The following is a 9619-nucleotide window of genomic DNA, read 5'->3' as shown; positions in this document are numbered from 1 at the left end:
AAAAATAAATTCTAACTCATGATCGTAGAGATTGACATAGACTCACGTACCAGTGAAGGCGAGTAGCTTCCAGGATAGTTACAAAAAGTTTCCCACTTTAACTTCGAGATGGTTTTGGGGACTTGTTTACCTAAATCCTGTTGTGGCGAAAAAGAAATGCCCTGCTCAGGATGAAAGTTGCATTTCAATATGTTGTTGTGAAATCGTTCCTTTGCCACTTTATTCAAAAAGACTACTGGCTCCTTTGTCTATACTGGCCTGGGTGATTCTGATTCATGAACTGTGGTAGCAGAGGATGCATGTTCCCCAACAGATTTTGTGGCTTTCTTGACGGAGCCTATTGTTTTTAACATTTTTTGTTGAGGCAAAATGGTTTAAAGGTAAAAATATAGGATTTTTAGAAGAAAAAAGAAATAAAAAAGGTTGCTTGAATGCGTTATAGTCGGTATAGTGAGGGAGAATTTATAGTGAGTGAAAGAGGAAGATGGAGAGGCTTGTTGTTTTGTGGAGAGATACAGGGTTGGCGGGAAGATTTGTGTCCAGCAGAAATTATGCCTGCTCAGAAAGATCAAACAGCTGAGTGAGTTTTAATCCAACGGTGGAATTAGAATTTCTCTGAATTTTGACGAGCTACAAATGGTAGTGCAGACGTATAGAATGTGCTGACAATAAGATTTCAATGTGTCGACAATGGTACCTAATTAATCTATAAAAAAGAAGGAAAACCAACTTTAACAAAATATAAATAAAAGAAAATCATGGGGTACTAATTAAAAATTAAAACTTTTCAACCAATTTAATAGTCTCTGCTTGCTTTTGATCATTGTTGCCAAAATAGTGTTTCAGCCTCTGTCCATTCACTTTGAATTGGTGTCCATCACGTAAATCTCGAATTATGACTGTACCATGAGAAAATTCAGTGACAACTTCAAAAGGTCCAGACCAACGTGAACGCAATTTAGCTAGGTGCAATTTAAGTCAAGAACTGAATAATAAAACCTATTGACCCATGATAAATTGTCACTGTAAAATAATCTTGTCATGCCATCGTTTGGTCATTTCCTTGTAAATTGCAGCATTTTCATAAGTATTTCTCCTAATCTCCTTTAGTTTAGTGATATCCAATAGTCTTTTTTTTCCTGCCGCTTCATAATCCATGTTCACTTGCCCAGATTGCCTTGTGTTCCAGTTCGACTGGCAAGTGACATGCTTTCCCAAAAACTAATTGATACGGCGACATCCCTAAAGGAGTTTTGTATGTTGTCCGCAATGCCCATAAAGCGTCATCCAATCAGAAAGACCAATCTTTCCTCAACGGGTTTACATCCTTCTCAAGAATGTTTTTAATTTACCGATTTGATACTTCGGCTTGTCTATTGGTTTGCGGATGATAAGTAGTAGCAATTCTATGATTAACTCCATATCTCTTCAATGCAGTTGCCACTTAGTTGCAATGAAAGTGTTTACCCTGATCACTAATCAATGCCTTTGGTGTGCCAAATCGAGTGAGTATATACTTGTAAACAATTTTTAGCACTGTCTTTGCATCATCCTTTGGGACTGCAACAGCTTCCACCCACTTCGAGATGTAGTCAACAGCTACTAATATATATAGATTTCCAAATGAACTCGAAAATGGTCCCATAAAATCCATACCTCATACATCAAATAATTTAACCTCCATAATTGGCTACTGCAACATTTTATTACGTCAGGATATAGAACCGGTGTGCTGACCCCTATCGCATTAATTCACAAAATTATGGGTGTCTTTGAATAATGTCGGCTAGTAGAATCCTGATTGGAGAACTTTAGCAGTAGTTCTCATACCACCAAAATGATTTCCATAAGGAGCATCATGACAATGCTTCAGGATTGAAAGCATCTCTTCTTCCGGAACACAAAGTCAAATGATATTGTCATTGCATACTTTGAATAAATACAGCTTGTTCCAATGATACTTCATTATGTCACAAAGAAATCTTTCTTTTTTATGGCCTGTGACACCCAATGGGAGTTTTCTACACACTAGATAGTTAACGCATCATGACAATGCTTTAGGATTGAAAGCATCTCTTCTTCCGGAACACAGAGTCGAATGATACTGTCATTGCATACTTTGAATAAATACGGCTCGATCCAATGATACTTCATTATGTCACGAATAAATCTTTCTTTTTTATGGCTTGTGACACCCAATGGGAGTTTTCTACACACTAGATAGTTAACAAAATCTACATACCAAGGGGTTGTATCTACCGTAAATAACTTCTCATCTGGGAATGCGTCGACAATTTGAAGTAGGTTTTCATCTTTGCTGCCAACTTTCAGTTGAGATAGATTGTATATAACTTGATTCTTTGAACCCTTACAGTCTTTTATTTTGTTGTCAAAATCTTGCAACAGTAATATCCATCGTATCAGTCTTGGTTTGACATCTTTTTTCGCAAAGAGATATCTCAACGCTGAGTGGTCAGTGAATACAATAACCTTTGCACCGACAAGATAGGAATGAAACTTGTCGAAAGCAAAGACTATAGCTAGCAATTATTTCTCTGTGGTGGTATAATTGAGTTGAGCTTTTGTAAGAGTTTTGCTAACATAAGAGGTGGCGTGAAATATATTTCCCTTTCGTTGTCCTAGAACTGCACCCATGGCAAAGTCGCCTGTATTGCATATAACTTCAAAGGGTTGAGACCAATCTGGTGCAACATCCATGGGTGCATTCACTAGCTTCTTTTTTAACTGAAAAAAGGCTTCTAGACATGCATTGTTAAAGAAGAATTTTCGATTTTGTTCCAGCAATGAGCACAAGGGATTTGCAATTTTTGGAAAATCTCTAGCCTTACCTAAATAATGGTTTCCAATTGAACATTGGATGGTAAAGCTCCTAGGATCTTTCAATTTAATGCTCATTCTTCCTGAATCTTTGTGGTAAGGGTAAAGGTAGGGATATATCTACTTGCGCTGACACCTTTGATTGCGTCGACAGTTTCAAAGTTCGGACAGTAGGCATATGAGTTAAAATTTGTGGAACTTCTTTGTCTGATGCATTGACAAATTCTTCAGATTCAACTTTCTCACTAGTGATCACTTCATCTTCATCTTGAGGTGCTATAGTAGAGTCGACAAACTGTTTGCTAGTTTGTTTACCACTCCTAAGAGTGATAACCTTACAATGTTCTTTCCCCTTCAGACTAAAATTTTTCGTGTCACTAGGTAATGAACTTGGTGCTCTAGTATTTAGACTTGAAGCCAGTTGTCCTAACTGTGCTTCTAATACTCAAATAGAAGATGAATTCCTTTGTATGATAGCTTTCGTGCGAGTAATATTCTCTCGCATTAATGCCTCAAGAGTTTCTAACGGGTCAGAAGTAGAAGCTTGAGTGTACGGTTGTTGGCGATGTCCTTGAACATATTGATTTGGTATTGAAGAGTGCTGTGGTTGCATTAGATTTTAGTGTGGATGTGTCTAGCCTTGTTGTGGATGCATCTGAGTATGCTGATTGTAGTTCTACTGCTGTTGATTGTAATTTTCTTGTCTGGGACTATACTTGCCCTGATTAGATATATTCCCATATCTGAATGTCACAACATTTTGACAAGCATTCTGATTCCCAAAATGGTTGGTTGGGTGTATAGTTGTTGTAAGAATTTCCATAAGAATTGTTGCGGATGTTACTAATGTAACAAGAATTCTCTACATGTTGTAGACAATCTTCGTAGCTATGGTTGTCACCACAAATCTCACAACAAAAGGTAGGAACATCAACTAGCTGAGCAACTTGTATAGGTGTAACACCACTCGTCCCTTACATATTTTTAATCATGTTTGTAAGAGAAGAAACTTGAGCACTTAGTACGGTTATTGCATCCAATTCAAGAACTCCTGGAGTAGTTTTTGCTTGTGTAGCTCTGGAGGTAGGGTATTGATAATCATTTTGAGCAATTCTCTCAAGAATTCTCACAGCATCATGATAAGTACAATCCAGCAGAGGTCCATTGGCTGATGCGTCGACAAGATTCCTTGTATGTGAATTCAGCCTATTATAAAAAATCTCAATTTGTGTTTTCGGTTGAATGTCGTGCATGAGACAATCTTGCAGTAAAGTTTTATAATGTTCTCATGTCGTCTGAAAATTTTCATCATCCAGCTGATGATAAGCAGTAATATCATTTCGAAGACGAGCATTCATTGTCGGTAGGTTAAATTGCAAAACAAACTGTGTTGCTAGTACATCCCAAGAAGTAATTGATCCGGTAAGTAGTCCAAAAAACCAAGTACGTGCTCTTCCCTGTAAAGAATAAGGAAATAATTGCATCTTCAAGGCATCATCAGAAACGCCTTGTTGACTAAAGGAAACACAGATCAATAAAATGGATTTAAGATGTTCTCTTGCATCTTGATATGGCTGTCCAACATATTGTTCATTAGAATTCAGCATTTGAAACGTTACTAGCTTGAGCTCAAAATTCCCAGCTTGGATTGCTGGCCTAACAAGTCCTGGTTGTAAATCATCCAAGACAGGTACTACAAATTCTCGTATAGTCCTAGTTTGTAGGCGAGCATCTTGCAGCAACAATGGGTTATTAACATTTTGCTGCTGCATTAGGGGTATGGTTGCATTGTTCCCTGGTAGAGCCATATTTCTTTGTTCTCAAAGACTATTCCGAATAGTCCTCTCAACTTCTGGATCAAACTCAGCAAGAAAATCCAAATTTCTTCGGGTCATAAAACACTTAAATTTAAGTTAAAGAAATAGTAACAAAGAAAAATCAGTTAGTAAAAACTAAATATTATATAAAGAAAATAATGCAAAAAAAAAACACAAAAACAAAAATAAATATGAAACAAATACCATTCCCCAACAACGGCGCCGAAAACTTGGTCGGCTGTTTAATGTCACAACAATAATGTGCAAATGTACACTGTCGGTGCAAGTATATTAGACAGATGTGAGTTTACTGGATATCAATCCCACAGGGATGGTGGTCTTTTGTCTATTAATGTCGGTGCAATAACTGGATATAAACGAGATAAATTGTGAGGATAGTTGTTTGTGCAATAAGTTTAAAAACAATAAAATAAAATATGATGATGATAAACTGAGATCCCCCACATGAATCTTTAGCAGAATACTAAGTGCTCGCAAAGTATAAAAGTATAAGTGATTGTTGATGCAATAAAATTCAATATATATCTTACTCAGCGTTGCTCCTCTATTTAATCTCAGACTTAACCATCCATATTAACCTCACCTTCCGATGATGGCAGTATAGCACTATTAAGAACAAGTGGACTAAATTCCTCTAATCCTCACTCAACTTCCGTTGTATTGCTTGTTGGCTTAAACTGTCACTATACTTTCCAGTGTCAGTGACTGCAATAACACTTCAATGTAAAAAAAACATTCAACCCAAGATTAAATAATAAAAGCAAGATTAAATAATATAACATTTCACTAAGAATTCATCAGTACATCCTTACAATTAGCAATCAGAGAGTAATCACTAGCATTTAAAAAGACATAAGAAATAACCAAATAGAGAATATTGTCCCTACACAACTTGATTGAATCTCTCTTTTCCTTATTGTCGTGCACTTAGGTCTCCTCGTCAGGAGCTAGTTTGCATCTGGTTTTCACGTTGGTTCACCCATGATAGGATTAAGCTGCATGGCCGCCAACTCCAAGGTCAGATGATGAAGATTGTGATGGAGAGAAAAGCTCTAGTCGTCCTCTTTTTCTTCTCATGTTCACCTTTTATGTCCTTCTCCACAGTACATATGTCTTTTCCTTAAAATTATTTTGTCCTTGTTTGTACAGGTTGGTTATACCAGACTGGACAGCTCACGTAATTTTTGGTTTTTATCTGGACAGCTATGAGGTGCGGCGACAATTCTGGATACAATCTGGAATTAATTCATGTAGCGACATTAAAGCAATAAGATAGCAAAATTAAGATAAAATAGGCTAGGATTCACTGAGTTATAAAATGCAAGTTACTAAACTAAAAATGCTAAAATGTATGCTAAGGATATCTAAATTGGAACAATTTAACCAATAAGTAGAGGGAAAACCTATGTTCTTTCTAGTGCTATCACATCACCATAAGTGTTTTTATTATCATACAACGCCATGGGTCATAGCCACATAGTCCTATACGTACTCTCATGTCGTGATATGCCATTCTGGTCCTTATCTCATTGGAGGCATTATTAGGAGTATTTTTGTCGTTACCATGATCTCCTTGTCCAGTTAGCAATGTCCCTACCTTATCAGAGGCATCACAAATGGTTGTTGATGTAACGCCCTAAAATTTTAGTGGTCATGGTTGTTAGATTCTATCGTTAGCAAGTATTTGTTTCAGTGCTTAGGGGGTCTAGTTGTGTGTTAAGGTCTTGGGTTCAAATCTCAATTCAAACGTTTTTGTTCCTAGGCCTATCTGATTTAAAATAAACAAAACTTTTTGTTGTCAAAATAATTCTAGAGTTGATTTTAAATGAGTTTTTTAATATATATATATATATAATAATAAAATAAAGTAGTTAATTTAAAATGTTTTATCTTTTTGGTTTGTTTTGAAATAAATAAAACAAGGTATTTAATTTATGTTGTGCTTATCCATTCTTTTTTTAAAAAATTAATTCCATCTTATTTTTGTTTTATTTATTTTGTAAAAAAAACCAAAACCTACGTTCCCACTTCTGCTATTTCCCTAACCCATGCCGCAAATTTCAATTCAAAAATTTTGTTTTTTTTTGCTTTCATATTTGCATCCGTTCTTTTGTTTATGTTGAATTTTCTTTAAACGTTGGGCTACTGTTAATTTTTGAAGCAATAGTTTTGATTCTTTGACTGCAAATCCAACGTTTTTTTGCAGATGTGTTTGATGTTGGGTTGTGTTAAATCGGATTAGTGATATTGTATTAATTCTAATGCATTTTTAGGAGTAGTACAAGAGGCAGTGGGCGACCCTCTAGCAATTTTGAATTTCTGTAGTGGTTGTTCATTCACCGACAAGTGTGTGGTTGAGTTATGAAGGGTTGTTTTAGTTGGATTGGGGTCGATTATTAGTTATGTTTTCGCGAATCGTTATTGAAATTTGTTGTGTTAATTATCAATATAGGTTCTAGGATTACTCATGTTGAATCATCATCCATGTGTGTAACGAGAAACCCGAAAAATAGTAGACAACGAAAGCCAAAATTGAGCAACGTTGACACCACGCAACCATGTGGTAAGCCGTGTGCGACACACGGCCGTGTGATACACTGTGTGCTGGACCATGTGTGACACATGGTCTGGGCTTTTTGGGTCGTGTGGACCACACGGGCGTGTGTGAGTCGTGTGCTAAGTTGTGTGGGCCACATGGGTTGGGCTATTTAAGCCCTGCGGGCCACACGGGCGTGTGGGCCTAAAATTCAAAATTTTTTCCTAAGGTCATACACATCGTCCCGATCGATCGTGGGCCTTTCGTAGGGTTAGTATATGATTAAATATAGTATAAAACATGAAATTAGTCATATGTTAGTATGATTACTACTATTTGCAAGTGTATTTGATATGTCATATGATAAATAAAACTGAAAATATTGTTATATATGTGATTTGTATATGATATGTTACGTATGATTTCTGCTCTGATTATATCTGATTCTGGGATGGGATATATATTATGTGGAGGAAGTGTTTCTGTAAGACACGGCACCTCGCCCACTATACTGGAAACACAGCTACAAATTCTGTAAGTATCTTTATGACACTAAGTGGTGTGTAGGGTTGGATAGGTTTTTAAAACCCCATATGATGTGTTGGGATGGTCGGAGATAGTGTGTAGCAGTTGGGGGTAGGAAATATATATAATTGCATCTGAATTACTCTATTAAGATTCTACACTGTTAAATTTATCTATTAATAATTATCTGTTCGAGTTGAGTTTAGAAAACTCATATGCTGTTTGATTGTAATTTTCAAGTAATCCCCGGACTTAGACGGATTGGTGCAATCGGGAGCTCGGTTAATATCATATTTTCTTTAATTTGACTTATTCAAAATTTTGGTTTGAGAGTTTTGTAAAATTTGGAGTCTCTGGACATTTTGGACTATTTTGGGATTAAGAACTTTATTTCCGTATTTAGCTTAATACCGCTTAAACGTTTAATTGACAGAATTCACTTTTATGCAAATTAATGGTTTTCAAATAATAAACTGTGTTTTTCCAAAAGATCACCGTTAAAAGAGTTTTCGCTGCAAATTATAAGTTTTTAGAAATGTAACAAACAAACGTTTTCAGTAATAAAATTAGACAAGATATGTTTTCGAATAATCCAGGATTTTTAAGGGTTTATGACTATTATCATGATTTACAAAAACTGGTATTCCCTACAAAATTACATAACACTTCTTGATTTGGCCATAACGTATAGGCCGAGTTTGGGGTGTTACAATTGACTTATCCAAAACAGTATACACTTACCCCTAATTCATTTTCATACCTGACTTGTTCATATTCTCTTAACAAAATTAACCTTTCCATACCTGATTTCACATGTGTTTACATCAGACATCACTTTATTCATACAACAACTCATTTACTTCAAATACAAACATGGAGTGTCATTACTATACTTCACACGCTTACCGGTTCTCCGAGATGTTATCATCATGTGTTTCTAGTTACACAGTTAACATGTAGGAGTCAGTGTAGAGACTCACCTGATACTCACCCTTACTACAGCTCAAAGTTCCAAACCCGAACGTTTGTCTTGAACCAACAACAACAGCTACTTAAAGAACATGGAACCATTATTGAAAACCCTTTAACAGATTATTTGCTATCATCTCAACTAGAGACGACCTCCATGTAGGGCCTATTATTCATAACTTATTGTTTATATGCTTTTTAACATCCTTACTCTTTCAAAAACTTAACATGCAGAGTATCAAATTTACTAGGAGGTGGAACATCCACTGATTAACTCAAAACCTTAGGTTCCAGCTTAATAAAGAAGAAAAGAACATTTAAGTTCAAGAAGAATAACCAGGGAGTGATGTTGAAGGAACAAAAACCATCCAGACAATCCCTTCTCACCATATATATACACCCAGTGCCTCTTAATGGATCTTGACAAGTGTCAAATACATACATAAGTGGTCCCTTTAATGTCTTACAAAAATCAGAAAAAATATAAAAGATCCGATGTGAATGCTATTTGACCAGTCAAACCATTTAGTTGACCCTCAACCAATCACGTTACAGAATCTGCATACACATCGTTCGAACAAACCGAACGTACCAAAACTATGGTTATAACTCATATATGGCGTGTTATACTCAACCAGAACTTCCGAGGCATACTCTTAGCTTGCTTTACTTTTTCTTCTATTGAGGAACACTATGAGAATAAATCCTTAATACTTCTATGGATGGATACTCTATGCACCAAACATTAATTCGTCAAAAATTTTTAATTGGCTGGCTACACTACTATAATACATCACACAAATAACTTTACAACTATAAGCCTTCTTCTCGAATTCGTCAGAGTCGATATGTGACAAAATATATCAACAACTTTTGTTGCAAAAGTCATTATGCTCTTATTTTTACACCTTCA

The sequence above is a fragment of the Gossypium raimondii genome, chromosome 6 (genome assembly GCF_025698545.1).
Source record: "Gossypium raimondii isolate GPD5lz chromosome 6, ASM2569854v1, whole genome shotgun sequence".
NCBI lineage: Eukaryota > Viridiplantae > Streptophyta > Magnoliopsida > Malvales > Malvaceae > Gossypium > Gossypium raimondii.
This window is presented reverse-complemented; position numbering follows the sequence as displayed.